Source organism: Prorops nasuta, unplaced genomic scaffold (genome assembly GCF_024137725.1).
Source record: "Prorops nasuta isolate Cenicafe-Biocafe unplaced genomic scaffold, Cenicafe_Pnas_1.2 PNAS00019, whole genome shotgun sequence".
NCBI classification, from domain to species: domain Eukaryota; kingdom Metazoa; phylum Arthropoda; class Insecta; order Hymenoptera; family Bethylidae; genus Prorops; species Prorops nasuta.
The window spans coordinates 1,147,715-1,174,891 of NW_027116816.1; the positions used below are offsets into that span (position 1 = coordinate 1,147,715).

Genomic DNA, 27,177 nt, shown 5'->3' on the forward strand with positions numbered 1-27,177 from the left:
ATATGCTCTCGTACACGCATCGAGTGACGACCTGTAGCAGTCGTAGGTATCCGCAATTTATTCCCAGACTATAAATCATCGTCCGCCTACGCTCGCAATTTCTTTTTCGATCATAAATCAGAGAAAGAGGACTGGGGGGAGCGTGTGCATGCGCGCGTGAGAAGGCGAGAGAGAGAGAGAGAGAGAGAGAGAGAGAGAGAGAGAGAATTCCATATGTAGACATCTGCAGCGGCTGGTGCATGGACCTCAGGCGGTCCTTCGGAGTGGGGAAGCGAGTTGACAATTCGGAAGGTCCGAGTAACCCGAGTAACCTGCGCGTAAATCGGATGCAATTCTACACTTGACGCGCGTGCTTCCTTCGCCAAATGACCGCGGACAGAATGCTAAATTATGCGGCGCAACCGCTACTATATATATACGTATACATCTTTTACGGTATATTCGTCGTACACGAACGTTTGGACGAAGAGCAGAAGAGATTCCTCGCGGTAGAGTCATTCGTGGTTTCATAATAGAAGCAAGAAAAATCGATCGACTCGATAATCGAGGCCCTAAAACTCGCGAACGATAAAATTTTCCTGTAAAATGCGTCCGTGGCCCGTTAAATCGATACGCGTCGATCTGTTAGGTAAATATAAAGACGCGCAGGAGTACGGATATCCAGGCACCTTTGCCATTTATCTTATCATTCTTTATCGTAGCGTGTACACGATCGTGTTTAAACCTCCTCTCCCTATCTACCGACAAGCCCAATCTCTCTCTCTCTCTCTCTCTCCTCGAGAGTTGGAGACTTTGCTCAAGCGTCGGAATGTTCCTCGTGTATATTTAAGAGCGTGTAAGTACACACCGTTGCAGCCAAGGTACAAAATTAACGAGGAATACCGTCTCTTTTTACGTGTGTACTTAAACCTATATATATAGTATAGACGTATGTTAGGACTCACTTGCCCTTTCCAGCGAATGAGCGATCGAACGAACGAACAAACACGGATAAACTGCAGCCTTGGCTAGTTTTCTCATGGAACTCTCCACCCCCCCCCCCCCCCACCCCCTCCTCTCTACTCGCTTTGGTAAATATTTTTTTTAACACGATAGATATATATAACGTAAGAGAGCAGCAATTGACGTGGTATGCGGGTGTCGAGGCGCAACAATGAAATCACCCAAATTTCCTACTCGTACAATTCGAATGTCATGCTTATTATTCACTGTGGACGTGCACGCGGCACGATGAGACCATGTGGGCGGTCACAGTTATGTATATATAGATACATATACACGCACCAAACGGGATCGTCCTACGAATTATTGCAACTACATTTTCATGTTTTATCGATGACAATTATTATGACTTTCCAAGCCCTCATTAATTCGTCGTTAGCCTCGTTTAATCCAGATTTTTGTATCACGTCGATAAATTTCAGTAGTATAGCCGTAGCGAGCAATAACAGTTTGTATAGGAGAAACAACGTACGCGGCAAGTGAAACCGAAACGTATAAGGCATATCGTAAAAACTTTTCCCCCCAATTTTTCGTCCAATTTACGTGAATTTAATCCAACAGCTAGAAGCCTCGTTTTGGGTATTGTTATCAATGAAATATTTCTCGAATAAAAAATCTGGTACAAAGTTTCGATAAAACCAATGACTCATGTTTCTTCGAATATGGCACTATCGACGCGTTTAATCGTCATATCCATTGGTTGGATACAGATAGAAAACGTTCCCCTATTTGCTCATGAGAATATTGAAAATTCAATTGTACGCGTTATCGTTCTTGCGATATAGAAATGTCTCGTATAACACGTACCTATAAACGAATAAACTATCAGCGATAGAAAAACGATATAGGATCACCGGCAGAGATATAAAAACCGTAAGTTATACAGCATACACACGGTAGTTTCTTTTTGGCTTTATACAGCTACCCATTATACGGCAATTAAACGATTCTCGTTTGCAAAAATGCACGAGAGAGGTGTGCTGAAGAATGGGGAGAGGGGAGGTGGGACATGAAAAAATAGTAGAAATTTTATTGAAAATAGGAAAAGGGTGGATGAAAAGGGATTTAAAGATTGGGACGTATTTGGAGTAGCGAGAATATATATAGTATGTAGAAGCAATTATTAATCAAGGAGCTAGGTGAAAATTCATAAGCACGCGAGAGACGCGTTAACATGGTTTGTGCGAGAAACGAGCAATGGGATGCAAAAGATGACAAGGGTATAGGAGAGACACGGTAGTATATATACACATACATACACGTTACTTAGTAGGGTAGGGGAGGGGGTATTTGTCAAACACTCTAGAAATTCGCTGCATCACTTTTCGGGACCGTCCCTCGGCAAACAAAGACCGGAGACGCTTGGAGTACTGGGAAAAAAGTCTCGTGGATGTTTTGTAGTAGGGAAAGCACTATCGACTCCCAACCAGACTGTCGGCCACCGACGACACATACGGTAGCACCTGTGCTCATGTGAAATGATTACGCCTGTGTGGGAGATTGACCACAGCTTATCCCTGCTAGTGGGTAGCGCACAGAGGGTCCATGCCACACAGCGTTATAGCTTTCACTACAAGAGCAGCCCCAGTCTATGGCCTTTGTCGGTGCAGTTTTTTTCAGGTACACGGTACACGCATAGCGAACGCAACATCCGGGAACACTAGCCGCCATCGATCTGCTCCCAGCCTGGCCAGCCTGTAATATTTGCAGACGAAACACCCCTTGGCAAAATTCACTCCCCTCCCCCCTTATTCTTACGACTAGACTTCTTATCTCCTGCACAACGCTTTACCAACTTTTCACTAACCTTCCACCCCTGGAAATAGGATATTTATCACCGAATCGAGCCCCTCAGCTACAAATTGCAATGCAGGAGCCATCAGCCTAAATTGCTTATTGCACCATAAATAACAAAACGCTGATACCTTTTCTCCTACATATAGTATATTGTCTTATGGTATATCCTTCACAGAAATCTCTGCAGCAATCGCCACTGTCATGATCGCAGAGGATTTTTACAAAATGGAATTTTGTATTCGCCAGCGTCGTCGGAGCACTATGAATATATCGATGTTTATCGAAGATCCGAGAGCTTAGCATTCGTAATCGACGTGTCAAACGGATATCCACTTAAGGTTTCGGCACAAAGGGGGACGAGGGTAAATTCTTGCAAAAATCTTTTCTCAGAGACCGATAAGTGATCTTGAAAATCTTCTTACCAAAACTATGCTAAGTTTCAAGTACTCGGTTAACCTGTACTTTTAACTCTTGCTTCAAAACTTTAAACGATATCTGTTATATATAGATATATACAGTGTACAGTATAACATTGGTCGGGTCGGTTTATTCGGAAATACAGATTTTTCTGCGACTGTTTTCTAAAGTATTTTTTTTTTTATTTTCCAGAGACAAATCATGACGCATTAAAATCTTGTTTTCCAATTTCTGTACACACGGGTCACTTATGCACACATATATATTTAAATATACAAATGCTTTGCTTCCGTTGGTAGAATCGAAATTTCGCATCGGGAGGAACATAAATTTGCCATCGGGAAATATGTGTATTATATAGTATATATGTGTATAGGTATATAGGTAAGCCGCAAAAACTATATCCTAGCAATTTTTTATGCCCAATAGCCTCTCCCCTACCCCTTTTGTAGAGAGCATTCTCCGATATTTATATTGGGATATATCAGGTGAAAAAAAGTCTTTATTCGTCGGTCGTGAAACGACGAACAAAACCTTCTCATTTTTCAAGGTTCGATTATGAACGTCTTGGCTGTGCGTTCTCGTCATGGAAAAAGAAGTTTTTACGATCGAGTCCGGTTCTTTTCCAAGGGCCAGCCGCTGCTTGTTTGGCATCGTTTGACGAGAGTCTCGAATGCATTGCAAAGCGAGTCGTTGGCTCGTTCCGATCGAGCTGAGCTGAGTGAAAAGCGAAGAGACTAAATAACCGCGAGAGGTATTTACGGATATCCGGCGGTAATCTAAGGTGGTTTTCGAAGCGGTGGCAGTCAACGGAGAGGCGAAAAGGGACGAGAGTGGTGGAGAGTGAAGAGGGTTGAGGAGGGGGGGGGGGGGAGACGGTGGAGCAAAAGGGGGTCGATAGGTATATAGCTACTAGCCAGCGATGTTCCACGAGGGAACGAAGGATGGGAAACTCTCGCACGGTGTATTACACGCTCGCAATTCGATCCTCAAAGCCCTCTCGGTAAACACATCGACGAAACACCCGGGGTAGCCCGTGTGGATCGGGGCCGTTTAATTAATTTTAACTATTGCATCTATATATACGAGATTGTTGAACAAACAACGATTGTCGGCCAAAATATAATACGACCTCGCCTCATTGTTCGCGTAATCGATTATTTTGGTCGATTAGCCTCGTTATGTCGAGGAAAGGTTAAAAAATAAAATTCACAACAACATACATATATATATATATATATATATATATAGTGCCCGCGCATGTTTGAGCGCGTGTCACGCATCAGCACTATTTTGCCAGATAGATTATTCAATATTGACGACGGTATATACGCGCGGAAATCCACAAATTGAGCAGCTGAGCGTAAGGATCAACAGCGATATTAACGGCGGCACGAAGGAAATCGAGCGAGAGTATTTTTTTTCGTCGAGCCCCAACGGACCGCCGCGCCGTGCGCTGCTGCGTGCTCATTCGAATTTCGCCCGGCACCGATGGATATGTAGTATTGGCTCGGCGTGGAAAAAAGGCCTGGCATTAAAAAATTCAATGTTTGCTTCATCGAGAGGAAAAACGGGAATTCGACGTTGGCCCGTTTCAGTCGCTTTTCGCGTACCTCTACACCAGTCGAATTTCACTGGGGTCCACGCGCGGTAGCGCGATAGAATTAGAGAGGGACGGGGTAGCGTGAGTGGGTGGGGAGAGGCTACATAGAGAGAGAGAGGGGGGGGGGGGGGATCGAAAAAAAGGCAAGAGTAAAAAAAGGTAACAGTTTTTATTTTACGAGTTGAATGCGCAACGGGCAAACAATCGATTTTGCGCTCGAGCCGTTAGCGAACAATTTTCGCATCTGCCGCACGTAGCGAAGCACCCTCGCCCCGTCTAAACACGGCCTATACTCCGTTTCCTCCATTTCCTCAGCGTAAACATGCGCACGCGAGAAAACTCTTGACACGAATTCCGCGTATAGCCCCAGGTATTTGCCAGAGTTCGCTACGGCGAGCTTTCGAGCAGACCGCCTCGTTTCTTTTTCCTCCCCTTTCTTGTTTGGCTAGAAGTTCGGTAGTGAGAGGGGGGAGGGGGAGTAGCGGGGTAGTAGTAAAAGACAAGAAAATGCCGAGACACAGCCCTTATATTCGCGCAGCTCGTGACCCAGATTCGCCTCGGAAATTACAGGCGAGGCTCGGTGGCGTTGGCGTTGCCGGTGGCCTGCACCAAGCAAGCAACCTCCAAGCGTGCCAGCTCAGATCCCTCCGACGATATAAGAAGACGGATGTTCCGTTACCGCGACGGTCTAATCCAGTTTCCGGTTGCGCGCAACGCGAGAGCGCAGATAAAAGCGAGATAACGAGCACGCGTTATACGCCCGTCGAGCGTGTTAAAACGAACGGGAAGAGGAACTGGCGCGGCTAGCAAAGGACGGACCGACGAGCTGTGCTGCTGCTGCTGCACCAGTAAGTGTGTGCACGAGTTGAGAGAGGAGAGGAGAGGAGAGGCGCATGGCGCTCGTGCATTTAAGCGATACGATGCCAACGTGCCACGCAAACGCCTCTAAACGCCTCAAATTAGACGCGACATATTTGTTGCTCTTGCGCTGGCAAACGATCGCTCGCCAAAATATAACCAACCCTCTCTCTTTCTTCCTTCGCTCCTCGCGCTTTATACGCTTCTTCCTTTTTTCCTCTCACTCGCTCTCTCTTAAACTTTCTATTCGCAGTATATCCTGCACGATATACCTCCGCGCAGACAGGAAACTGTTAATTATAAAATACATATACTTTGCACCCTCGCCATCCAGAATATTCGCGCTATAGCTGCACGCGCGCGGCACCGAAGCGTTTTTACTTGGACCGAAGCGACTTTGTCATTCGATTAGAAATATCCGGATCGTCTCTGTCTCTCTCTCTCTCTCTCTTTCTATTTCTATATATACCCTTTTATTCCTTGAATAGTACAATCAATTTAAACTAATTTCCTTTCGTTCAGAAAAGTGTGTTTGAAAAAATAATTATACCTAGTTTATCGCGATAGTAAAATATACTACCGGAACAATGGAGATTGTTAAATCTGATTTGAACATTTTCTAATTAGAATTGTTGCATTGCTCGTGGAAAGAAATCCGGCAAAATGTATGTAGTATATACATATATAAATATATTGGAGATGGAAATATATGCTTTAAGCTTCTGTATAATAATTTGATCCGAAATGGAAGCCTTTCTAATTGGATCTCATTTTGATAAACGAAGCCTGAATAGGTATAATTATCTTGTGGTAAGCAAGGGAATAGGAAGAGGTTTGGATGGAAATTATGTTGCGTGCATATTTCTCGCGCTATAGCTGAAAATGACGTAGCACCTTTGGTTGATTTTTACCTAGCTGTTTTAATACTGTTACACTACTGGAATGAATGAAATACACGTTTTATTATTATTCTCTCTGCAGGCTCTCCGCTCCATCACGTCGACTCGACGGCAGAAAGCACTTCATGAAAAGGTGTAAACTTACCCGCAGGAGGGCATTTCACAATACGGATGCCTAGTACATACACTTTAGGTTACCCCACTCGGGTCGCTGTACTTTTTCTGCCTGCCTGCCTGACGCCTGGTTGCCACTGTGCTAAACACGCTCACTTTTAAAACTCTCGATCTCAATACTAAGCTCGCAACAACGCTTACAGTGAAAAGGACAAAATCCTGAAAAGTGGATTAAGCAAATCGGATATACTGCAGCCGTGATACGTAAATGGATAACTCTTGACTTTCACCTCTAATGTCGCTAAAAAGTTTCTATTTGGAAGAAAAAAACAAGCCGGATAAATAATGGAGCTCTCACGCGCACACTATTGTATACCTTATTTGGAAAAATCAATGACCTTTGTATCCACGAGCAGAGTCTCCGTGCAATAAATATTTACGTGTCGTTCGTGCATGCGAGCGTTATACCATTCAGGAGGATGCCTTATATATATATATATATATATATATGTATAAACATGCGCGGGAAACATCACAATCGGTCGTTTAATTGGTTTGGACACAAAATGGATTCGTAGGAATATCCCGAAGATGGACATTTAAAGAGGAATATAAAGCTTATGCTATTATTACATTCAGCAATAAAAGCGGCGGTCTTATTCCTGGCGGCAAACTTAAAAGACCCGATGATATTTCATTGGTTTCCATTATACATCTCGAGCCTCGATGTGATAAAATATGAGCCCGTTGACAGCAGTCGATTTGCTTTTCGAAAAAATGTAAAAGCACACCCCGACTGAGGTATAACAATGAATCGTTTTCACAATAGGACCGAACCACAATCCAAACTCTCCACGTGGGTCGCCCGCTCTTTTGCCTTATATTCCGCTTCTTCTCTCTCACGCACACTCCTTCCTTCCTTCCTTCTCTCACATAACAATCATTTTTCTCTATTCACTCATTACATAATGTTTACTCTTTGAACTTGGATACCGTCACCGCTTTTCCCACGCAATTACAACGCTCTACCACGAACACTCTGTAGCTGTGTAGGTGAGGAGAAGAGAAACTTTGCTGGAAAAAATGGCTGCAAGAATAAATATTGTCTCGTAAGAATTTTAATGTCTTTATTATACGTGTACATGTATATTATGTGGAAGAACTGCATGTTTGTCACTGGTCAGTGAGATTTATTTTCTTTGAAAGAAGAGAGGAGAAAGTGATAAAAGTGTTGGGGGGAGGGGGGGAGGGCGGGGGAGAGTATTGAATTGTGAGGCGAAATATCTATTTTTCAAAAGTCTCGTGCTCGAACACGCGCTGCAACCGCATAGAAGCCGCAAGCTAATCGTGGCCTGTGGTGAGCGAGTATATAGCAAAGAGCTGGCCAGAAAATTCTGTACAATTCTATCGAGGCATGTGGCTCGATCGATCATCGAGAGACGCGTTGTATTTGGCCGGGCATTATCGTCTGCGTTCACCTTGCCACCATTTAAAGGAGCGGAAAACTCTGAAGACACACACACACACACACACACCTTCTTTCATCGCCGGTCCCAACTGCTCGCGTGATATTATACGAGCTAACCGACAGGAAACACACCCCAAAAAGTTGTAAATCTAGATGTAGGAGGGCCAGTGAAATCAGTGACTGTGCAAAGGACACCTCACACACGTACGCATACCAACGCACGCGTAATACAGTCGCAGAACCCGTGAACGGCTCTCTCGCCGCTTCCCCGCCCTCTTACGACACTTTTTAGGTTCGATCGCTTCGAGCCTACCAACTACCGCTATACAGGGTGTCATTTGAATAATGCTCGAGTCTAAAACCATCGCCAACAATGTAGCAAAGCGTACCTCGATAAAGTGCTATCAGTTTTTGCGATAAATATATAGCATATAACAATCGGTAATTTTGCGTGCCTCGAGATTAGAAGAATGGTTGGTAAACTATGTGGTGGAATGTTGTTTTTATTAATACAATTGTCTTGTATTGGCTAGAATATACAAGTATTTACTTTTAAACAGAGCAGCCTGTATCTCTCGAGGCAGTTTCCTTTTCTTTATCTCTCTTCTTTTGTTTCACGGTTCCCCCTTTTATGGAATGCTAAGCTGCAAAATCACTCGTCTCGGTCGCGCCTTCATTCTCGCGCCAGCCTTAAAGTAGTCTGTAAAAGTATAGTCGATGCGCCAAGACGAAAGGAGCTCGACGAGTCTCTACGAAGTGTGCGGGCAAAGAAGCAGATCGGGTCTGCCTACACGCCGCGCCGAGCCACGCCGTCCCAGAAGAGCTACCGAGTTGCCATTGTTTTATTTTTTTCTCGCGCACCCAACACCCAGACAGGGATAGCCACTCGAAAAAATTATACCGTGTCGCGCTCGCTATCATAAATCTATTACAGATAGGCTCCATTGTTGTACGAAAAACTGCACGCTTCGTAACTTTCTATCTTGCCGCGTAAAAGCCAAACACAGTCGTACGATAATTATGTACCACTGGATTTGATAAATGTCAACGAAAGATTTTTCAAAATCCACCGCACCCCACCTAGCGCGAATTTATTCTTCGTATTTCGCTATCCGCTATATAATATTTTAAGCTAAATTTAGAGAGGATTCGCATATTTTGTCACGTTCCTCGGAAAGAGAACAAATGGAAAATATGAGATGTGGTAAATTTGACAGAAAAGAAAGAATAAGAAGAGATAAGAACCTATTGGGGAGAGAGTTCTTTCCTGATTTTTCTCTTTCTATATAGCTATACATATACTATACTCAGTTGGCGATGTGTGCGGTGTTAAGAGGAGAGAATAAAAAATTGCAATGGAGTGAAATTTTGGCAATGGTGTATCGAAGATTGGACAGTGGTGTTTGTTAAATCGGTATTCTCGCACAGTCATGAGAGGAGTCTGGCATGCACGAAACGAAACGAAACGAAACGGAGCAGAGCGGTGGCTGCGGAAAGGAGGAAGGAAAGAGGGGGGAGGGGGAGGAGAGGAGTGGAGAGGAGAGGAGGAGGAGAAGAGTCTGAATGAGGGTTGAAGCGAGAAGAGGAAGGGAGCTAGGGTGATGGGCGGCTGGGGAGGGGCGAGGGGTACGTTACCGGCGAAAGGAAAGAGGGGATAGCTGGATGGATGAATAGGAGTGGGGGAAGTGGGAGCTCGGTGGCATCGGACGACAGTTCCAAGCAACAGTGTACCGCGGGTCGCCACGAAGTGAGTATCCTGTTGGATCGACAGGAGTTTGTGGGGTGTAGATGAGCGGCTGCACTGAAAGAGCAGGCGCGAACCACGGAGAAAAGGATAGAGAGGCCGATAGAGAATAAAAGGGGTACCTATATAAAAAGGGAGAGGGAGAGGGAGAGGGAGAGAGAGAGAGAAGGGGAGAGGAAAGAAGATTGACATGCCAATGTGCAAAGGGCTCCCCGAAAAGGGCGCTTTTCGGGCCCGTTAATCGCGAGGGAACCCTTGGGAGAAGTCGCAGCACCGTTCTCCCGCTCTCTCGTTTCGCATGCCGCGATCGATGACTACGAATAGAGCGTTCATCTTGCTCGAAAAATCAAGCTGAACAAACGGTTTATACGTTTCCTGCAAAAATCGCATCGATCGTGTCTGATCTCTCCTCGAAGGAGAAGAGAGCAAAGTTCTCTTTGACATTTACGTATCTACCCAGCAGGCGCTACGGAGGTTTTGGATTGTTCGAGTTTTCTGTGATTTGCTGGGAGTGAACGTTGAGAATCGATAGTGAGTGATGATCGAGGAAAGTGAATAGAATAGAGGTGGAGGAGGTGTGAGAAGATAGCGGAGAGGAGATAAGAGAGCTTTGGAGGAAATAGTCGCCGGGCAGGAAATAGGAAGATAAAGAGAATTTGTTTAGTTGGTGTGGAAAGTGGTGTGCGGGGCAGGCAGGAGGAGCACGGTCGCATCATCGACGTGCTCTCTGTGCCGCTGACTGACCCAAAGCGAAGGATCTGCTTTCTCGTGGAAATGCACTCGTAGCAAATCGACACGACGTCGTTAGAATTTTTAAGGTAGGCTCATCCACTTTGCTCCCTTTCATACTCATCTACTTTTATTATCGCGTGACTCGAGAACGAGCTCGCATCGGATATTCCTCCATCCTACCGTAATTTCTTACCTCCTATATACCTGAGAAACACGTGCCGATGCACCAACGCTCCTCCTAAAACAGCAGTCTCTATATAAGTCGGTCCAGTACTCATTTTTATTTCCCCTTAAACTTGTGCCCCCTTTTCAAATTTACCATTCGGCCTGAAAGGTGCTCTTTACACGTGCACGATCCAGTACTGCATGCTTCGTGTCAGTACACTGCCTTTTATCCTCTCGTTTTATCGTTCCTCGAAACTGCGCAAGAACCTAGAAAATCCTTCGTTCGATTGTACATACACAGAAGGCAAAGTATATATACCCGATGCTTTTTCCAAACTTTTCAGTCAGCCGATATAGCCCTTTTAATTGATTAAAGGAAAACACTGCTCTCTCTCTCTCTCTCTCTCTCTTTCGTTTGCTTTATAATAATCCAACTTATAACCTATATATACTTTCATTTTTAAACGTACTGCATCGACAACCAATGGGATTATCAGTTTTTTGCGCAAACTTTTCTTCTCGATTCGAGTTTGAATCTCACGTGTCTCTCGTAACGCGCGTATCCACCAGCGTTCAACAGGATTGTCTTAAAACTGGATAAACCGATTTAAACGAAACTTTATATGCACGTTATAGGTAGAAAGTGCGCGCGGTCGGATCTCCGATTTCAATTCCATTACGTTTGTTTAAATATTCCTTTCGAACCTTCGCCCCCGGTGCATGATATTTCGCATCTCCGTGCATGCTAGAGAGATCCGCTTGCTTCTCTAGCGCGATAATCATACTCAGATTTAATGATACACCAGAGTTAAACAACGAATGACGAATGTACATATTATATATTTTCACAACGAGATATAGCGCTATTATTAGGGATGATAAACGAGCTATTCGGGACCCACCACCACGTTCAATTACATAAGGATATATCTTTTTTCATGTTGCGCAGAAAAAACCGAAGAGAGTTGTTAAATAGATGTATACACACGTTAAAGTTGGGAAGAAAAAGTATATGCTCCGCGGGTTCTTTGCCTTTGGCCAAGCAACCCAATCGACCTTATCTAAATTTATTCAGCCTACGCCCAAGCCTATTAAAGTGATGAAAAGTACGCGTTAACTGCTATTTTAACAGAATGAAAAATGCTTGGCGCCCTACGTAAACCGTGAAATTAATCTCAAGCCTCCTATTATAAAAGTCCGCTTAAATGCAGTGACACGGCAACTTTTCAATCGCGGTGTTGCTCGGATGATCGCCCAGCGAAAGCTTCGCAAATATCAGACCAGTTCGCCAAAAATAATATCGTCCAGAGTATCATGGTATATATCGATCTTTATACCTAATATAATAAATCATGCTATAGAGAAAAAAAAAAGACAACAACTTTTACCTGCATCCATTTATTATTATATCTCGATCGTTACGAATAAACGTACTACGATCGATGGATCTTTTTTTGTTTGTTTGCTTTTTTTAAAACTGCAGTACGAGTTGTAATTGGTTTAAATTCCGAGTGATCTCCACGTTTGCTCCCAATTGTTACGTATATCGAGCTTTGGCTATATATGTATATATATATATATATATATATATATGGTTTCGAACGGACGCTTTATCTTGTGGAAAATTCGAGAACAATCAAGTATTGTTTTTCATAAGAACCGAGGGAGCGAGAGATGACAGCCAACGTCCCAAAGTAACGTGATCTCTCTTGTGATCTCTCCAACTCGGACAGCAAGGTGCATGTCGCGTCGCGTTGTATCGGGCTGTTGTGCCGTGTCGTGTCGTGTCGCGTCGTGTCGCGCCGTGTCGTCCCGACTCGTCGTGCAATGGCAGGTTGATCGAATTCACGAGACCGACGTTTTTTTTCGCGGTAAACGAAACACGATAGCTTTACATTCGAATCCGATTCCGCGAGACACAAAGCCGACACGGAAAAAACGACAAGGTGGGGAAAATAATAGGGCATAACGCCCACGCATCGCTTACGCGAAATGAAACTAATGAATAACACGCGAGAAACGATCCTCGAATTATATTCTCCGATGAAGCTCCCTCTGCAATTAGAAGGAAAATAATAATGTAAACTGCAGGCCATGCAGTTGTGTATACGTACCATATATGCTCGGTGGATTGTTAATAAAGTTTCGTGTGCGTGGGAGGAGGAGGAGGAGGAGGAGGAGGAGGAGGAGGAGTAGGTGGAGAAGGAAAAGCTTCGTATAATTGGGACTAATCAGTTTTGCTTTCTTTCTACGAAGGACCGGAGAGTTAAATCGAGCCGAACCACTAGAATGCAAGCTGAAATGAAATCCGAAATAATCTCTGGGCTGGCTCTCGGAAATCCCGAGATCAGCGGGATCTATGAGTACGGCTGTCGCTGACAGTTATTAGGAAGTTATGAGGAACCATAGCGAAAATCTCCAGTTCTGCCGGTTCCATCCACCAACCAAATGGAAAAGGAACACCTTCAACGGGAGCCTCGTTGCGGCCTGTTCGAGACGCGGCTTATTTTATCCTCTCGCGTTAGTTCATTTACGGGAGAATTCACCCAGTTCCCGCGGCAACTACCATTTAACTAAAAAATGCTCTCTTTATAAATGCCAAAAAAATGCTGGAAAAAAGCGAAACAATTCTGCCATTCATGCGAAAAAAGTATAGATTGATGTTTTTACTGGAAAGCTTCATATATATATATATATATATATATATATATATATATATATGATATGGTTGAAATCATATTTGTTCTTTGAAAAATGTTTGCGCTGACGTTGGCGAGGAAATTAATATGAAAGCGCTTCGATTTAGCAGGGATGGGATCTCCGGTGGTGAATCGAACTTGTTAGCACTATAGTGGTAGAAAAATAAGTTGCCTGAAAAGTGGAGGAGAGCGCTTATCGCGAATTCTAATGTACGGAGAGAGAAATCCAATTGACGATGGAGGAAAGCTCGGTGTATTCAGTCCTGGAAGCCATTCGAACTTTCGGCTTCATCACTCGCCGTTCATATCGCTTGAAATTCTTCGCTCTATACGGACTTTTCGAAGCTTGTATCGCGCGCGCGCATAAGGGTAGCTTGCGGTATCGTTGAGTTCGAGCGAACAGCTCTTTTTCCCGCACAAAGACCGTACGAAAGGTATATACCTATACGGGGCGACCGGAGTGCGGAGAACTCTTCAAGAATGCCAACGTCAAAAGGGAATTTTTCCCTCCGAATACTTTGAGATACCATGTAAATAATGGCGCAGGCGCATTCTTCCGACGATTTTTCCCATCAACCCCTCCCAATTACAACAAATTCGTTTATTTCATTTAACCAAGAGTTTCACTTTCTTCCCTGCATCGCGCGAGCTCCGATATTCCCCTCCGTGGAAAATTGTCCGTTTCGTCGGGTAATATCCGCAGAAAATAGCTCTAGTTTTGCTGCAGAGCCCAAGAGAAAAGAGAAGACGCGCGTTATCACGATGCGATTGAATTTATGTCAAGTTGCACTTGAGCCGAATGGATGCTTAAAGTTTTGAGGACGTATCCGGGACTAGATACAGCGCGTCGTTTAAGGCTCGCCATTATCCGTAGCCGAACGTAAAAGGCACTTGTGTTGCGCGAGTGCCAGAATACGCGCCCTTCCCAGTTAACGGGCCCTAATCGCTCGGCCCACTTTAACAAAGTCAGATAAAATTTTTCTGCAATTTTCCTCTTCACGTATTTTCTCTCACAGAATTTTTTCCAGCTCCGTTTCTAGCTGACGCGACTAAGCGGTTGCGATAAGTTTCCCTTTTAACCAGGTGATTAATGTTCCTTCGATGAGTCAACAGTAAAATTCCAAAAGCTCCCCAAACACAACGATACTACTCCTCTTCCATTGTGAACAAACCCTTACAACAGATTATCCGTCAATCGTCGCGTGTTCCATCATTGATTCTACTCTTTATCGCATCTTTCTACCTAAATAAATCTAGGGAGCATTATATACGCGTATATATACTAGCTCCGAAGCAGACTATAAGGCTGTATATACGATTTTATCGTGTATTTCTTACAGGATCGTGCGTACCAACACAGTGACACTCGCTAGCACAAGAATGTATAACTTTATACACATATAAGTGGGAGAGAAGCCCGCCAAAATGACAAAACCCACCGACGTAGATAATGCTGATACTATTATACGCATATGTATATGGTACATTTATTACGGATTCTCGGCACAACGTCGCTGTGTTGGTATAATACACGCACAGCGAGAATGCATGGGACCAGCGAAAAACTCGTGGACATTTTAACAAGTATACACACAGTGCGCGGTGCGTGCGAACACGTGTATCGGTATTAAGCTCGTTTTGTTTACAAGGGAAGGGAGTTTCTCGCTGACACAAGGGTCTGGCAGGTTGGCTCGGTTGGTATTATGTATGACATATAAGTAGCAGGTAGAGTTGAAGTAGACGGAGGATCGGTGACGTTCGTGACGTGGGCGAGAAGAGGTATGAAAAGGTAGATCCGAGGCAAGTAGGCAGGCGGAGAGACAGAGAGAGAGAGAGAGAGAGAGGAGGGGATGGCGGGGCTTTAATGAAGCGAAGGTAGCATCGTTTCTGGCGCCTTCCGATGAGAAACGCGAAACACGTGCGTGCAAAAGTTTGCCTCGAGGGTTGCACCGTTCTTGCCAGGTATACACCCCTCTGTCTTCCGTGTGGCTTCGAGCTACGTTCTACCGGCTCTGCTCCCCCCCCCCCCCCCCCCTCTACAACTACAACCCCCAACTCCAAGAAAGTTACGAAAGTGATTGCACCGTCGTAGGGTGACACTCTCAAGCATGTCTTAAACGTCCCACTACTCCTACACCTTCGCCTCCGCAACGCCACCTCGGATATATACGCCTCCTTAATTCCCAAAAGCACCATTCCGATGCGCCAGTTCAATTTTTAACTTCATCCCCAGCACCACTCGATCATGCACCGATGTCATCCCACGCGATATCCTTCCTCTTTCTCCGTCAAACAACTTTTCCCTCGGTTACCACTTTTATTCTCAGTTATATACATTTTCTCGAGAAGACCCTCACCAACCAAGGCTTTTCCTATCATAACCGCGGTATATATCATTTTTTCGTGTGTACGATAATTATATAGTTGAATTGTGCGATTATTTTTAGTCGGGCTTCTCCCTGGTCTCTTTCGATATTCAAGGGGAACAAAGTTGACTCGAGCAATTTCATACGCTGTATTATAACCATAAAGTTGGGTAATAAAGGAAAACACATGTGGGATGACAAGTGCGATTCGGGGAGAAGCCGAAGGTCTCGGGTGTCGGGGTCGTTGTTGAAATTAAACGATCTCTGGGAAGAAGAGTTGGAGAGGGGAGAGGGGAGGTTGTGTTGGTCCCATTCGGGCTACCGTGGAGACGAGGTTGAGAAGGGTCGAAATTGTTTTTCGTCAAATTTCGTTCTTTCATAAGCAGAACGGTCGGTAGAGTCGTCGTCGAAGCCTCGGACTGAAAGGGGAGAGGAGAGGAGAGGAGAGGAGCTGTGGCTGCTGTCAAGTTTCTTTCAGCGCTGAGTTTCGCGTGACTTTTCCACCCTCGGGCCGCGCCGTCCTCTACTACAGCATCACCACCACCACCAGGACCACTCGTGCCATTCACTTTCTTTCTTTGCCTCCCGTTGCGAGAGCAATCGCGACACTCGTGACGGGAGTATCGATGGTACGTCCGGTGGGGATGATCCTTCGAGATTGCTAAAGTAGCCTCCGACCAACAGTTTACCTCCTACTCAAATCCACTTATATATAACGAGAGATCCGTCTCCCTCTCCCTCATCGAAAACTTTCCCCAAACTCCCCTTACCATTTTATCATCCAGTCGTTAAATACATTCCTTGTTTGCAAACGCAATCCAGCTCTTGCCCTGTCATCTCCTATACCTATAAACATACACGTAAAACGCATCGAACACTTTGAACCTGTGTACTAAACGATAAAAGTAATTTGCATTTTTGCCCGAAGCCCAATGACAATTGAAAATTCCACGCTAGATCACTTACATTTGTATATCATAATGCATTTACTGTATTAGCGAGTGGCGATATAATTTTATATTATGATTAAATTTTCATATCCATGCATATTTCATTGAAAATGATACGCTATGCATAATGCATGTAAAAGTGATGTGGGAAGCCGCACTTGTGCGTTAATTATATTCCGATAATTATCGTCGTGTATCGCAAAGTCGATAGTTGATTGACGACACGGCGAAAGCGAATTATTTAGCAAAGTATGAAGAAAATGGAGTTATTGCGGAATACATATTTCCCTCTCGACGGCTGCATTCGCGTCGAGCTGCCAGCATGGATAAGTTGTTAAGATTAAGCGGAGAACGGCGGCCTTGCTACCGTTTCTCTCCCATATACCAAGACGCAGTGTACAATCGTATACATGTATATGCATGCCATATTCCGCGTACGATGGACGAACGCGCGCCCGCTCGTCCCTATTTTATTTACGATACAAGTTTTTATACGCTGCGATATAGGCGGGAGAGGAAAAGCAGCGCGTACGCCGGACAAATCACAGCCCTCTCGCGTATATATCGTTAGGAAGGAAAATTATTGCGCATAGGTGCCGCGCGCGCGCACACGCTTGCGTTATTTTCCAATGTCACAGATTTACGGACCGTTAAGCCCTACGAATTTATAATGCTCCTTTTCACGCTGAGCTATTTGTGGCCGCGAGGAAAGTTTATTATTTGTTTCGCGCCTACGTTTATATCGCCGTTGTCGCCAAGTCAGCAGCCTCTGCAGGATATTCGGAATGACGCGCAAAATGCAAAATCACGTGTTGGCCTCCCTCCCTTTCTCCTGGAAAATCTATATACGCTCGAATTTTGCACAGTTAACTCTCGACGGCAAAGCTCCCTGGCTCCAGAGCTCTGTAACTTACGCAGCTCTCTTTTCCACGAAAATCTAATGCACGCTAATCCTACAAAATCCTGCGACTGGACTGCGCTCAAATTTCACTTTGCATCCTCCGTGCACCCTGCTGCCTGCCTGCCTGATGCTGACTGCTCTACCGTGTACCGCACCCTACACCAGTAATCACTCACCACGCTTATTTAAGAAGCATCTCTCTCTCTCTCTCTCTCTCTCTCTCTCTCGAGCGTGCCGAGAGCAACGTTGAATTTTTAAACTACTTGTTGCAATACTCGCAATCGAGCGTCGTTATACGCTTGATAAAATTATACGCTCTGACTGCGCCGGACCAATCGGTATTTACAGCAAGCGCGGCCAACTTGGCTTTTATTTACTCTCCCGCGGGAATTGAATGAAATAAAGGCGAGAATTTAGGAACGCTTCGGGGTAGTTTTGCTGAATTTTAGCGGTTCGAGAGACGTCGGTAAAAAGAAAATCTTAGCTGAATTTCTGCTGGCGGCGCGGTACGCGGCTCGCTTTTATTGCGAGACATTTCGAAGCCTTGCATTTTAAAACTTTTCTTTTGCCGCTTCCGTGAGAACGAGTAAACGTTGCGGATGGACGAAAAAGCGGGAGGGGGGGGGGGGGGGGGAAATGAGACGGTAGTCGGTATAGTATATATACTAGGACGCGAAAAATAATAATGATAATAAATTTGAAAGAAATATCGCGTGTATGTAACATGCAGCAGTCGGCAATAAGTATCGAGAGACGTTGGAAAAATTTAGGAAAAAGGGATGACTCCCCCAGGGCCCCGTATCGTCAGAGGAGCACAGGTTATTTCCGGATGGCGAAAACTTTTAATAGCTTTCTGATAGCTTATTGGCCGGACTTATAAATAATTTTATATCTTATATATATCGCTTGCCGAGCCGACGCGACGCGACCCGACCCGATGACTATATACCCGTTACTTCACCGTCGATTCTCCCACTGGCGCAGCCAGCCTCGAAACTCTCGTTTCCGCTTTAAAACTTTTTTTCCTCCTTCGCTAGCTGTTTCTCTTATTTTTTCTCCAAGACAGTTTGCGTGTCTAGTCGTAAATAAACGTGGACGTCTCGGCTAGGAGCCGCAGCGCGAACGTGGAAAGATGGGAAAGGTTGAGGAGAGAGGGAGAGAGAGAGAGAGGGGGGGGGGGGGAGAGCTGGTGGAAAAGGGGCTGCAGTCTGTGCGAGGAAGAATGGAAAGGAGCCGAAAGCAAAGGAGGAGCAAGGACCCTTGCAAGTTTATCGCCAACTAACTCACGTAGCTCTACGTGTAATCTCGACGTGGGCCAAATGTGAAACTTAAATCGTGTCGCGTGCGCTCACGACACACTCGAGCGATCGAATATTCCTTGGCCATAGCCACTTAAAGTGGGCGCTCTAGCGTGTCGCGCAAAAATCTCCTATATAGCTGCGAAGAGACGTATATATAGATATATATATATATATGTATAGGAAAGGAGGCGACACTGCATGTAGTACTTTTCATCCTGCGTAGATCACGGTTTCACTTAAGACTCGGTGGGAAAGAAAGAGAGGGAGGGAGGGGAGGGGGGTGACTCCTCTCGCCTACCCACGAAAGTATGTGCGTCCACACGGTATAGCGCAGCAGCACCAGCACAGCAGCAAGAATTTATGGCTGGCACGCGCCGTAAATTAAGGGCGCCGATGCCACGCGGGGGGCGCGCTCTTCCTTTCCACTTGGCAGACACATGCTTTTCCAAGATTTCCACCATTTCCACTTAGATACTCGTCCACTGTTAAACTGCCAAGCTACCGCTCGGTCGCTATACTTCTCTCTCTCTTTCTCGCGCGCGCGCGGAGCCCCACATACAACTCTCCGCAAAACTCCAACGAATCCCTCCACTGTGCTGAAGCCACGAACGAACGAATTTTAAGCAACGATAAAAATCAAAACTGTTTTTCCCCTCGAATCAAGACACGACGTTCGTACAACGAGACCGGAAAATTATCTATCAAACGAGTTAAATTTGTTATGAAATTGCGAACAATAAATGAATCTCCGCTATATTCACCCTGCGGGGTCGGTCATTAATTACTTGAAGAATAACGTCGAAAATATAATTGGAGCGCTCTATACGTGCAATTGAAATTTTCCATTGCGGCTTTTTATTCGTTTCGTTCGGTTAAAATCCTCTCTACTCTTAAATAAAAAAATAAAACACTGTGAAAAAGAGAGAGGTTAAAATTTGAATATAAAAACAAAATAGTGCAAATGCGAGGGATTTATTGTTGTAGCAATAGAGGCGATAAATTATACGTAAACATTGGGTGGGGTGGCGCATGCCGAGCGAAATGACAATTGCGTCTAGCTTTGTATCATTTGCGTTTCTCGCTCATGCCCTCATAGCCGCGGCCCAGCAGTCCTGCGAATGAAGCGCCATTGTAATTACGGCTTTCTTGATTTGCGGCACCGAGCACAATACGCGCGCTGCGCTTTTTTCCAAGAGCACCAACGAGGAGATTTACGAGGGTGCGAAGGGGTTGCCGCTTGCCGACGCAGCGCGTCGGACAACGACGCACCGTCGGATCTGCCGCCGCCGGTCTCGCCGCACACTCTGCAAATATTAAATTCACCGGCATCCGTAATTAAACGAGAGATATCACCGAGTCCCCGAGAGCAATCGGTACAACTCTTCCAACTCCCCCCCCCCCCCCCCCCCCCGCGCCTATATATGTGATACACCCTACAAACGACCCCAACGCTTCCGATTCGACACCGCAAACTCCTTTCTTCGTCCTCTATTTTTATTCGAATCCACCAATGATACCACCCGCACGTGCGCTCACTCCCTCCCCCTCCCCCTCATCCCTGCGTCGCTTCAAAGCCAATAAAACCAGGAGAATCGTCGACTCGCTGCTGAAAACTTACGCGTGCAAATGCTCCTGCATCTGCATTGGCTTATTAACCCCTCGTTATCGATAATACATGTACGAGCTTCAATTATAATTCATTGTAATCTGATAATTATCGATAAGCTGCGAGCGTTAATTGCCAAACCAAAAATTAAATCCAATTTAATCATGTTTTTTAATATTTTACATTTTACATTTTTTCTCTCTCTCTCTCTCTCTCCCTCTCTCCCTCTCTCGAGAAATTAAGTTCACCGGTTGATATTGGGATGTATCGATCAAATGACGAGTCTAGTCGCGAGTAAGAAAATATAGGGGAGGTGCAGGAAGCTTTGGTAGAGAAACGTTATCGAACGGTCGCATTCGGCCGAGAGTCTTTCCAATTTTTATTCGCGCGTCGCAGAAGCGATCTTTTACCCCTGGGACGCGAGGGATATGGATTTGAAACAGAAGACCAGGGAAAACACAGTGAGTGCAAAGGATGTTCCGCAGCAATACCAAGAGCCTCGTATTTCATAGTTTCCCCTCTTTTCAAAAAATAATCTCATTACCTCCGTATATTTACGCGTATATACGGCGATCGCCGTCAAAATTCCCTCGATCAGATCTATATATATACAGTCTATAAACAGAGGTGCTCGAAAATAATTGTTTATCTTGAAGATTAGTGCAAATATCAGCAGTGGTTGTACCCAGCGATTTGTGTGTACATATACATGCATGAAGGGAAACAGGTGCGGCATAACGGTTACGGTAGTAGGCGGGTGTTCCTTAGAGGGGGGGAGGGGGGGGAGGGGGGTCTGTCTGGAATAATCGCCAGGTTTTTCCGCGCGTGCGACGACGAGCGGAGCAACGCACAAGCCCGAGCATCGTCGATACGCCGCCTGCATACGTAATTGCAATCAGCGTCGGCGGGAAAGAAGAGAAAAATCGTCGGAGAGAAAAAAAAATCCGCGCTTGCGCTTCTCTCCCTCCCTGCAGCGTACGCCTACGAACTCAAGCGGGTGAGACTGTGCACGCGTGTATAAACACGTATATACGCGCACGTGTGTGCGTACAAAGGGACAGTGGAATAATGTAATTTTTAACGGATGTCGCACTCACCGTTAGAAATTCGAAACAGCGCGGTGACTCCATTCAAATTCAAATTTCAGATGGCAGTCCCAGCAGTCGTTCCAATTCAAACTGAACCAACGCGTCGTTCGTGCACGGAAACAGGCGCGCCTCTACGAAACAAAATCATCGTCCAAAGGGTAATATATATATATCTATGCGGGAAGGACAGGAATCGCCGCAAATAACGTCACGTATATAAACTCTATACATGAATATATATGTGTGTGTGCAGTAGAGCTAGAACGCGTCGAACGTTAACGCTCCAGTTATTATTTGTAAAATTTGTATGGGCGAAACGTTGGAAAAATATTTATCGTAACCCGCGCCTAGCAATTATTCCCTCGTTGCTACACTCCGTCGGATAGAATTGGCGTTTCTCCGCCATATTGATTTATTTGAGTGGTGTAACGCCGAGAGAGACGTCGTACACGAGTAAATCAATTTAGCAGCAGCGAGACACCGGTAAGATATCTCGGGTCACAGTCGACTTCCGTTTGACCAGGGACCTTAGCCACGATCACATTCGTCGTCCTTATTTTCAAAGCACTCTCCTCGCCATATAGTATATGTATATATAGCTATATCTTAAGAGTCACCTCCTACACACGACACACGTAGCCTCCGTTAACGCGATTGGCTATAATATCTCAAACAGTTGCGATTTAACTACAACGACGTTGGAATGTCCCAACCGCTCTGCGGCAATTCGAGACTTCCGGGAGATAGATGCACTGCAACGACGGAATTTATGATTTTAGAATTATATTCCAGCTTGAAAGAATATTCTCTTGGGTGATCCGTGTTGGGAAATTATGAGAAAATGGATGGTAATTGCTCCTCGAGGAAGTTTGGATTTTGTTTCTCGGCTAATTTGATCGGTGGTGGTCCGTTAGGTGAGGTCCGTGATCGGTCGAGTCTCGCGCATGGGCGAGTGGAGGAGAAAAAAGATATAAACATGTCCAAGAAGACGCGGCGGCGGCGGCAACGACGCTGCGGGAGAGGGAAGATTAACATAGAGATGAGATTGCCCGGAGTCTTTCTACGTGAGTTACGTTCTCATGACGCTCAACGTCACTTATTTCGCCATTCTACGCGCACCGCAACGCTATACTGCACACGGTCCGCACACCAACTGCCATTACCCTCCGCGGACCGCGCGCGCGTCACCTCGTCTCGGCTCAGCCTCGGTCTCGCCGCTGCTGTCCCATCTTCGCCTCTTACTCGCCTAAGCCAGAGAGACGTACAGCAGGACGCGCGCTTTTACACGGACACACTGCACCACTGGCCCTTTGGAAAACTTAACGGAAAACTATTCCCCTATTATAATTTTATTTCAGCATTATACTTGATACTCGACGAGCTTCCTTCTCGACAATTTCATGAAATCCTCCGTATATATACTCTCATCCTTCTAATCCATTGCAACAATAGCACCGTTTCTACGATAAGACGATGGTTATACTTACGGCGCAGGAAACGAACTCTATTGATCCTCCAAACGTTTACGAGAACGTCTGTTTGTTTTCACTTCGGACAATGGACTGTTTCGTTTCGTCTCCAATCGCAGGCACCAGCGCGTATCTCGAGTCTACGACAATACAACAATACGCAGATACCAACTTGGCACCTCGGACAGATATTCCAACACAAAGACGCGGATAACGTATCCGTATCGATATGCACAATAATATTTCGGCTTATTGAACGCGTCCGATTTTACGGACAGGTGGTTTTTCTTTTGAGAAATTGACTTTAAAGAGAGTGTAAACGGTATGCGGGGTGTTAAAGAGAGTTGCGATCAGCGTGAAGTTAGCACCCCAAATTTTTAAAAATGGAAAAAAAAGCAAACAGTTCTGGTAGCATCCGGACAAATTCTACAGTTCCTTGCGATTTTTCAAAAAAGTTCTGCAGATTGAACTCGAAAAATGAGAAAAAGATGATTTTTAAATCTTCCTTTAACGTATATATACAAAGAACTAGAAAAACAAAAGTTACTTCTTTACAGCTCGAATAATTTTTAATGCGTAAATTCACTCGACTCTCTCATACCGAGGTTCGCGAACAAAAACACCAATGCGGTTGTTAAAGCATTGGCGCGCGAAATGTTTTCCATTCCGAGGCCTTTATCGGGATTCTTCTTTTGAAACCGAGTTCGTAAGCTGATTGAAAACAGCAGTAGCAACGTCAGGATCTGGGAGTCGAAGCTTAAGAGGAAGTGCATTAATTGTGCACGAGTTTTCACGCAATGTACTTGAAATAACTTTGGCGTATTTATTTTCGTAGAGGCGTCGTCGCTCGATGCAAAGTTCCTGAGCGTATTTGACGTCACTGCTGGATTCGCCGTTATGTAAACCATCATGGCGTTGTATTTTCTGCCATCGTCCAACTTTCGAGCTTATATCGTACATATAGCGACACTTTTTCGCGCTTATGCACACCATATTCCGCATTTCTGGATGGCGCGCTGCCGAAGATACTTCCGAGGCAACTGAAACGAGTGCTGCTACCTATTATATATGTACGTGTATCGTGGCGCGCGCGTCGATACGATCATCCACGTGTGTAACGCAAAATGACCCAGTAGGAGCCGCATGAGCGAGTTACCTCCATTCCTCACTTTATTTCGGCGGAACATGGAGCACCAGCGCGCACGAAACAAACAAACATCAGAGGTCGTTGCGTCGAAACTCCCAACGTACTTTTATGCATGCACAAAAAAATGAACATGAACGAGCCATTAACGATAGTACTATATATGTATAGTGATACACGCATAGTTTATACTACATCCTCCGTGCAACACTAGCAAAGTTTGCGCGAAAGAAACTTTTTACATGGCGGTGTTTCCCTTTCAATCGAGTGACGTAATGTGCAGAGAGAGAGAGAGAGAGAGAGAGAGGGAGAGAGAGAGAGCTCGGTATTTTCCTGTCTTTCGGACGCGCATTTCACTTTTATAGGTTCGTCGCGCCGCGGCGTTTTATTGGAAAAGTAGGAAAGCTGGAAAATGAGCATTTAAATTTGGAGGTAGTGAGTCGTATGAAATAATATATTTGACGGAAAGCCGAGGTTAGAAAAGGAAAGGAGCGAAGAGTTACGGGCGCGGCACACAGTGACGGGGTGATTTGTGAGTGGTAGTCAGTGCATTCTCCCGTAGACTGCATTTCTGGGATTAAAGTCTTTTCATTTGCAGAAACGTGAATTTACTTCTCTGTACAATGGGAGAAACGGATTTTTTTTTTCAACGGGAATAGATACGTTCGCCAGTCGCAATAAGCGTCTTCTTTCGAAAAATAATTAAAAGCACGGCGCACGAATGCTCCGAGAAGTTTTCCACGTTCGTTCCAGCACTCTCATTTACCACGATTGTTGTGTTTCTGCCTTCTCCTCTGAATCACACACACACGTCGTGCCGCGCCGCGCCGCGCCGCCTTTTACCCCCGAGCCATTTCGGCTTACTTCCCATTTCTAACGTAGCCGCTGCTTCCGTCGGTACGCGATACATTTGTGATTGTATCACTGCTGATTGCATTACCGTTCCATTCTGATGCTTGTTTGCAAACTACAGTAATAACTGGCACGATGGCATATTAGCTACATTATACCATTCCCGCGTGTACCGGTGCGCGCTACCGCGTACTACGTGCGCATACACCGCTGCTGTTGCGTTAAAGGGTTGCAGGGGGGGGGGATATGCTTATATGGGAGAAAACTCAGTGTGTGTGTGTGTGTGTGTGTAAGCGAGAGAGGGAGACATATATATTTGCGGTGCACGCACGTGAGTCGGTAGCGCTTAACCGAGAGATACGAGTCGAGTGAGCGAAGCTAATGCTGAAATAATGCGACAACCAGTCGCTATAGGCTCGTTGCGCAACACCGAAAACGCAAATGTATAATTCGCATCCCATATCGTTGCAGTATACTCTGCGGATTGCAGCGCTACCACGTAATATTCCCTTGTCTTTCGAATCTCTTCTTTTATAATACCCACCTATCTCGGTCTGTACGCTGGACTGCGCAGAAAATTCTCCGAGCGACCGTTACACCGACAGTCCTTATTATGAAATTAGCCAAACGTCCTTTCTGGCACGTTGTAGCTGTACCCGCTAAACTCGTTTACCCGTCGGTTTTCCGCTAGGCTAAACCCGTGTTTACCCTCAATTCTACCCTTTTATTTCTTTTTCTCTTTTCCCTCGCTTTTTTTTCTCCTTATTTTTCCTCTTTTTTTTCAAGAAAAATAGTCGAGGGAAGACGTAAGAAGAGATTCGTTGCGCAAGCAACGAAACGAATTTCGGGGCCGATGGTAGAAATTTAATAAAAAAACTTGGAGGTTGAGCGGTCCAATCGAGTTTGCAAGCTTCGACTACATCGATAAGGGATTATAGCGTCAAAGGGCTGTATCGGACTGGCGGTAACAGCCGAACAGATTTTCAGACGTGTCCGTTAGTTCCGTGAGCAATTACGGGAGAGGGCAGGCCAGGCAGGCAGAGGCGAACCAGAGGCGAACCAACGAACGAGCTACGTAGCTCTCAATCCACTCTATGCCCGCACGAACTCTTATTAATCCCGATGGAGAAGCCAAATGAAGTTACCATCGCTTATACTCGCTCGTCTTCTCGTCATTAATTAATCGACGTATAAAACTAATCGATGCCAAAATAACGCTGCCACGTCGTGCAGACATACATGCTTTATTCCATTGAAAATTTATCCGTAGGGAAAACGTTTCTTCCCATCGATTCACTCGTTATATATTTCAGCGACTATTCTAATGTAAGGAATGTTTGCACACTGAGTGAAATTAATAGTCGCTCTCGGGAAGAACGATGAACGAGATTGGAAAGTGGCGTATATAGCCACTTCCGATATACTTGCTTCTATTTTGTAAGCAACGCCTTTTTAAGCGTTTCGCGTACCGCGCCGTGAAAATAGAGAGTGACCCGAGAAAATATCGACCCTCTTATCCAGACGTCGCAGTAGTTTGCCAGAGAGTTCGATGGAGTCTGGTGGGGGGGGGGGGGGGGGGGGATAGGAAAATTCGAATTAATGTCTCCAATAAAAGTTTTCCGCGTGCATCTTCCTCACGGCTTTCACAGTCTTACAGTTAACGGCCAATTAGAAGAGTTTCTCGTTAGGGACATTCTCCCCCCTCCACCTACCATTTGGTTTTCTCGCCCATCAGCACTATATAGCTTTGCCCACTATTTCAGCCCCCGGCCTTTCTTCCCCATATCGAGTTCCAAGCATCCTTTCACCAATTATTATTTCTCGCAAAATCCGTCCATTCATCCCCCCTCCCCCCCCCCCCCCCCCGCCTCTTCTATTCTGCGACGCACTCACTGGCGCGCATCGGCTCTGTCCTCAACTGCGCAGCTCATCAATTCATATCGTCATACGTATATATATATATATATATAATCTTCTTACGGTGAGCCGGGGATGATAGACT

At 45.3% G+C, this 27,177-nt stretch overlaps 2 protein-coding genes across 5 annotated transcripts in view; one reads left to right on the forward strand and one right to left on the reverse strand.

The window, feature by feature from the left end:
- Positions 1–27,177, reverse strand: part of LOC136780513 (gastric triacylglycerol lipase-like) — a 118,575-nt gene that overhangs the window by 10,820 nt on the left and 80,578 nt on the right. The window contains exon 1 of one of the 4 annotated variants that reach the window (XM_066738925.1): positions 23,198–23,279. The exons of 2 other annotated variants lie outside the window; for them this stretch is intronic. The gene's annotated coding sequence lies outside the window, so the exon portion shown is untranslated. Of the gene's footprint in view, positions 1–23,197; positions 23,280–27,177 lie in introns of those variants that run through there. One more of the 4 variants, XM_066738927.1, reaches the window with a different exon arrangement.
- pxb overlaps positions 10,060–27,177 on the forward strand; it is a 96,917-nt gene continuing 79,799 nt past the window's right edge. Inside the window, exon 1 of the mRNA XM_066738921.1 lies at positions 10,060–10,720. The gene's annotated coding sequence lies outside the window, so the exon portion shown is untranslated. The remainder of the gene's footprint in view (positions 10,721–27,177) is intronic.